The sequence below is a fragment of the Theropithecus gelada genome, chromosome 5 (assembly GCF_003255815.1).
Source record: "Theropithecus gelada isolate Dixy chromosome 5, Tgel_1.0, whole genome shotgun sequence".
NCBI classification, from domain to species: domain Eukaryota; kingdom Metazoa; phylum Chordata; class Mammalia; order Primates; family Cercopithecidae; genus Theropithecus; species Theropithecus gelada.
Genome location: NC_037672.1, coordinates 74,432,618 through 74,439,243, shown reverse-complemented (window position 1 = coordinate 74,439,243; position 6,626 = coordinate 74,432,618). Strand labels below are relative to the sequence as shown.

Sequence of the window (6,626 nt, the reverse complement as noted above, 5' to 3'; positions counted from 1 at the left end):
CTAGTTTTTTTTCATTTCATCTAAGTTCTCTAATTTATTGCCATACAGTTGTTCAACTATGGAACTTTTGTACACAGCAGAAGTACTCTCTCTATATTTCCCAATTAATCACACAGAATATTGAAAAATATATTAACTCAAGGATCAAAATTTAATAAAATTATTTTTTTACTGCTTCAGCAAAGACATTCTTAAGCTGTCAAAAAAAAAACAAAAAACAAAAAAAACCTGTAACTCCTTGGTAATGAAGAATACAATGACTACTAGGGCAGTTGATGCCAGTACCCAGAGGTTCACAGAGTATACTTTGAGAAGTACTGGCTTATAGTAAAGAGTCTGTACATCAAGTTTGGGCTATCTAAGTCATGCATATCCTTTTTCTCTTGTAGCGTCCCTGCAAGTGAAAGCCTTGCTTACCAGACTATTGTTTCTGCAATGCTCTTTGAATAATTTTTTTAAAACCAGTTAAAATGTTCAACTTAGCAATGTCTTCTTTGCTCTCAGTTATACCAGTTCTCACCCTGAAGCAATGGTATCTGAGCTTCAATAAATGGAAAGCTGCAGGGCAAAAAAATAACAATTTTGGGGAAGAAAAAATATTGTTTCAAATTTTATTTCCTTTCACAGGCAGTCATATTATAGTGCTGTGGGTGCTCTGATGAAGAAAAGCACTGGTGTCTATGAAAGCACAAATAATAGGTGTCAAAAATCACTTCTGAGCAGAGGCAAGGCATGGAGGGTAAAGAAGAGCATGCCATAGAGAAAGGGCACATGCAAAAGATCCAAAGATCAGACAGCATTTGACACAGTAGTTACCTGGAAGTCTTTTGTTTTGGCTGCAAGGCAAACTGAAAGGATATAGATCTAGAAATAAAACTGTCAAGGTAAATAGGAATGGTATGATATCCACTCACATTGATGAGGGCAGGTCTTCTTTACTCAGTCCACTGATTCAAATGCTAATCTCTTCTGGAGACATGCTCACAACACTCCTGGAAATGTTTCACTAGCTATTTGGTAAAAATATTGTTTAAAATCCTCAAATTTTATTTCCTCTCATGGGCAATCATATTATAGTTCTGTGGGTGCTCTGATGAAGAAAAGCACTGGTGTCTACGAAAGCACAAAGAATGGGTGCTGCTCATTGTTACATTAAGGACATGAGACACAGTCTTCAGAGCAATAGGAGAGACATGAAAGATCACTTTGGCTACAGTGTGCAAAATAGATTAGAAGGGCAAGATAGGAGTTCAGAAGAGCAATTAGAAGACTGTTGAAACAATCCAAATGAGAGAAAATGGGGGGCCTGAAAACACAGTGGCAAAGGGTGAAAGGGGTGGGTAGACTTTTAAAATAGAAACATAAAAACATCAGAACTGGTAAATTTTTAAGTGCAGAGAGTGAGAGAGAAGAAAATCAAGAATAATGCCTACGTTTCTGATGGACAGTGTGTCATGTTAAGATACACAGGAGTGGCCAGGCGCAGTGGCTCACACCTGTAATCCCAGCACTTTGGGAGGCTGAGGCAGGTAGATCACGAGGTCAGGAGATTGACACCATCCTGGCTAACATGGTGAAAACCCGTCTCTACTAAAACTACAAAAAAAAAAAAAAAAAAAACCACAAAAAGCAAATTAGTCAGGCGTGGTGGCAAGCACCTGTAGTCCCAGCTACTCGGGAGGCTGAAGCAGGAGAAATGCATGAAACCGGGAAGCAGAGCTTGCGGTGAGCTGAGATGGCGCCACTGCACTCCAGCCTGTGACAGAGTGAGACTCTGTCTCAAAAAAAAAAAAAAAAAGATACACAGGTGGAGGATGGAGATATTTAGGTGAGAAGTTAATTAGCTGAGTTTGGCACAGGCAGTTTTGGGTGTTTATGAGATATGTGAGTAGTGATATATGATGAATTATTTGTAGAGATATATGGTGAGTTATTTAACAGAAGTTTTCTATACATTGTTGAGAATAGCCAAGTTAGTTTCTGTTCATTTTTATACATACCAATCTGCAAGCGTGTGTGAGTTTCTTCAACAGCGCTCAGTAGCTTGGGCGCGAGAGCTGGTATGGCCGATGACTTGGTAATGATGGAGCATGCTAAGATAATGACACTGGTTCTAGCAATTCTAATTTTCAAGTGGGGAAGAAGAGCTTGTGCCACAGAAGTCAGCAACTGTGGTCCCAAGAATAAGTCTCCAGAAGCATCCTTCAACTGTGCAATTAAAATTGAGGGTGGCCAATAAACAGGGCCCAGAAGAGGAAAGCCCATGGAGGAAAAGAGAGAGATCAGCAGAGTTGCATTGTTCTCACCAGGGCTTTTTCGGAAGGCAAAATTCCTGTTGCGGCATGGACATCTTTATTCCATTCAATTTTTTCTTTTTTTCACCTTTCCTTTCTGTTTTTCTACTCAGGATTCTGAGAAGGAAAAAGCACTATATTTTAAGCTAGAAAAAACATGATACAGGAAATTAGGTGCTTACAGCCCTATTGGTAGGGATGATGTGCAGGTCTTCTCAAATGATGCTCTTGTGACACAGAAATGATTTTTGGGGGCAGCTACCACCTCAGAGTCTGCCCTTGTAGCTATGCTGGAGCCACCGCTATGACTGTCTCTGGATATCCAGGAAGATGGAGAATAGTCACCTGAAGATTCAATGCAAGGACTAGGATGTCATATCAAGAAATGACAATTGCTAGCATTACATCTCAACACCCAGAAAGCCGGAGAAGGAATACTAGAACAACATTGCGGGGAAACTTTGTGTTTCCATAGCATTGCTTGCCAAAATCATGAGCCAAGAACCACTGAAGAATGGCCCCCTCTTTACATCTACCTTCCAAATCTCATGCAAGTGCATTTATTTGGCAAAATCTAATATACATTTAAAACTTATATGAAAGGGGGTCATGGAAATGTAATTTTTGCCTTTTCAATCAACAAATCTAGGACTCTGCCTATTAGGATCTAGAACACTAGCCTCTGCTTTGTTTTTTTCTGTCTTTTTTCACTAAAATTCAGAAAAATTCCTAGGTCTAATATCATGCAGGGTCACCCTATTACAATACTATGGAGTTTCAGAGAAAGGAGAGCTCACATTGGGTCAGGGGATGGGAAATGCTTCATTAGAGGGTGGCATTCAAACGACACTTTTTTTTTTTTTCTTTAGGGGAAAGTGAGAACACAGTCTCTCACTATCACAAATTATGCAGTTTAGTTTCCCACATTTGGAGAAATTGCAGGAGTCAGCACATCCTGAGTGCAATGGATAAGCCTTGCCCTGGGAAAACCACCTTCGTGATCATGGTATCTTCTCTGCCAGCTAAGTATCAAACCATACATGAGAAGGATAGACAGCAATTAGCAGGCAGTATACTTTAATTGGAAATAAAAGACTAAGAAAATCAGTGAAGTCTGGAAAATTTTGTATTTAGAGAACATGGAATGGTTTCATATCATTAAAGCATGTATATGTTTAGGGGGATGGTGCATAACGACTTTAAAAAGTATTCTAGAAACAAGTTACTGATGCTTATAGTAAGGTTAAAAAATGTGGATATTAGCCCAAAGGACAAGTGTATTTCAACTCACATGGCATATCTGTTCAAAATAGTTTCCTGAGCCCCATTCACGAATGAATAAATCAGAATCTCTGCCAGCAGGCCTCCAAAATGTGCATTATAGCTAGCTTCCCAGATGCTGCTTATTATCACACTAAAATTTGAGAACTACTACAACAGATATCAGGAAACTATCAAATGGCCCTGCAAATTTTTGAGCAAAGAATAACCAAATTATATCTATACTTTAGGATGATTAATCTAATAGTGATAGGTATTCAAGACAAAGTAGATATGTGTTTAAGAAGTTGATTCACCAGTCAAGGCAAGAGACAATGAAAGTTTAGATAAAAGTGGATATAAAGGACTTTTTATCTTATCATGTAAAAAATATGACGAAGTTTGGAATGTAGAATTTTATAACTCACATATAAGAGGATGAGATAAAGAAGTATCGAGGAAGACTGTGATGGTTAATATTGAGTGTCAACTTGATTGGATTGAAGGATGCCAAGTATTGTTCCTGGGTGTGCCTGTGAGGGTGTTGTCAAAGAAGATTAACATTGAAGTCAGTGAACTGGGAGAGGCAGACCTACCCTCAATCTGAGTGGGCACCATCTAATCAGCAGCCAGCACAGCTAGAATAAAGCAGGCAGAAGAAGGTGGAAGGAGCTGACTTGCTGAGTCTTCTGGTCCTCATCTGTCTCCCACGATGGATGCTTCCTACATCGGACTCCAAGTTCTTCAGCTTTTGGACCATTGGACTTATACCAGTGGTTTGCCAGGGGCTCTCAGGCCTTCGGCCACAGACTGAAGGCTGCACTGTTGGCTTCCCTAGTTTTGAGGTTTTGGGACTTGGACTGGTTTCCTTGCTCCTCAGTTTACAGACAGCCTATTGTGGGACTTTACCTTGTGAACATATGAGTCAATATTCCTTAATAAATTCCCCTTCATATATACATCTATCCTATTAGTTTTGTCCCTGTAAAGAACTCTGACTAATACAAAGACTAAGGATTAAGTTGTGGTAGGGTTAATTAGAAATAGGGGCATCATAAGGAAAAGCCTGTTGAGCATTTAAGCAGGAGTACATGATGTATTCAGACTGAGACATGTTGAATTTTCCTATTCTGGTGGGACACCCAGAGCAAGACATTCAGCTGGCTGTCTAAAATATAAGCTGGAGTCTAAGAGCGATGTTTGAGCTGAAAATACTGATTCAACATTTATCTGGAAGAGATGATGATTGAAGCAATCTGAATGGATAACACTTGGCTCTTATCTATCCAACATAGGCCATAGGAGACAGTCACACAGAACCAGTGAATTTAATGACAAACTACAAGAATTGTCAATTGAAATTTTGTTATGATTTCTTATATTATTAAGTTTATAATAGTTTACATTATGATCAGTACCTAAAATTACATTCTCTAGGCCTTAGGTTCATTTTTAAAACTATAAACATACAGCCCTTACAATGTAATTATAATGAACACATAGTATTTTTCTTGTGAAATCAAGTACAGTAACAGCTAAAGAATTGTGTCACCTGGGTCATCCTGGTCCTTACTGTTTCCAGTATCTTCTGTATTTACCTTGCAAATTCTCAGTTTTCTTTATGTGGTGCCCATTGGTTGAAAACTTTCTGAATCTTTTCATTTTGACAACTTATCTTACCATGACTTGATTGTTTGGTTACAGATTCAAGATTTGAAACCATTTTTATCTCAAGCTTGGAAAGAACTGTTATACTACCAGTATTGCTGATGCGCTCCCAATGCTGATGCTTATTCTTTTGTAACGATCTTGTTTTGTTTGTCTCTGAAAGCTTCTAGGATTTCCTTTTTATCATTAGGAGTGCAAATTGTTATCAAAATGATGCTAGATTTTATTTTTCTTCTTGGCTCTTAGGGGACGCTTTCAATCTAAAGAAATCTTTCTATCTTCAGTTCAAAAAAAAAATTGTCTTCCATCATTTTCTCCTTTCTACTCCCTCAAGTGTGTCCTTATGTGATTTCTATGAATGCTATACCTACTAAATCTACCAAGTCCCTTAACTTTTCTATCATGTTTCTCATCTATTTATTTTATTATTTATCTCTGTGACTTTATCTTTCAGATTGCCAATCTTTTTCTCAACTGTGTTCTTTCTAATATTTAGCATGTATACTGAATATTTAAATTTCCAAGAACTCTTTTGTATCTTGTAATTGCTTCTTTTTTTATAGTAGTCATCTTTGTTTTCTGGATCCAACTTCTTTAATACTCCTGAAGATACGAACTAGAATTTTAATTTTTTTTATTCTTTTCTCTTACCTAAATTGTTTCTTTTTCATCCAGGTGTTGGTTGTTCTGTCTGTTCATCTTGATCTGTCTCTTCCATTCTATTCATTTTCCTCCGTGTGAATTGCATCTGCAGTTTGGTTGTCCTGTTTCCCTAACAATCCTTTTGAAGAGGAGAGTAGGCTTCATAGAAAGGCATGACACTTGTCAACGGGCAGACTTCCCTGTTAGACAGGTGGCCTGGGAACAGACCAACAGACAGACAAGGCTACCATTTGACAAAATAAAGAGGGGTTTACTCTGAAGTCAAAGTGCTTTAGCCTTTTGTACCCATGGGTGCACCACCCTATCCTTTTAATTTTCCTCTGTATTATTTTGAAGGACCCCAAGATCTATTCTACTTCTTTCTCCAGATCCACCCAAACCAGAAACCTGCCTCAGGACCCAATCAATTTCTTTCAAATTATGGTATTTAGTCTATTACCTGAACTAAAAACCTCTGGGTTAGTGTTTTAAACATTTTCCACCTTCTTTTAGCTAGCAGTCATAATTATTAAAGTTAAATAACATTGTGATACTGTACCTTATATTCAGTATCAACAACAAAATTACCTTGCTTTCTTTTAAGAGACTTTTTTAGAGTAGTTTCAGATATATAAAAAAAATTGAAAGGCAAGTACAGAGTTCTAGTATGCAACCTCCTTTATATACACACAGTTCCTACTATTAGCATCTTGCATTAATGTGGTACATTTGTTACAACTGATGACCATCACCTTGCATTGT

General features: G+C 37.8%; 1 non-coding gene across 1 annotated transcript; it reads right to left on the bottom strand.

The window, feature by feature from the left end:
* Positions 1 to 3,160: 3,160 nt before the first annotated feature.
* LOC112625591 lies at positions 3,161 to 3,324 on the bottom strand. Its single transcript, XR_003119675.1, has one exon. It is a non-coding gene; the product is annotated as a U1 spliceosomal RNA (small nuclear RNA).
* Between the last annotated feature and the right edge of the window lie 3,302 nt (positions 3,325 to 6,626).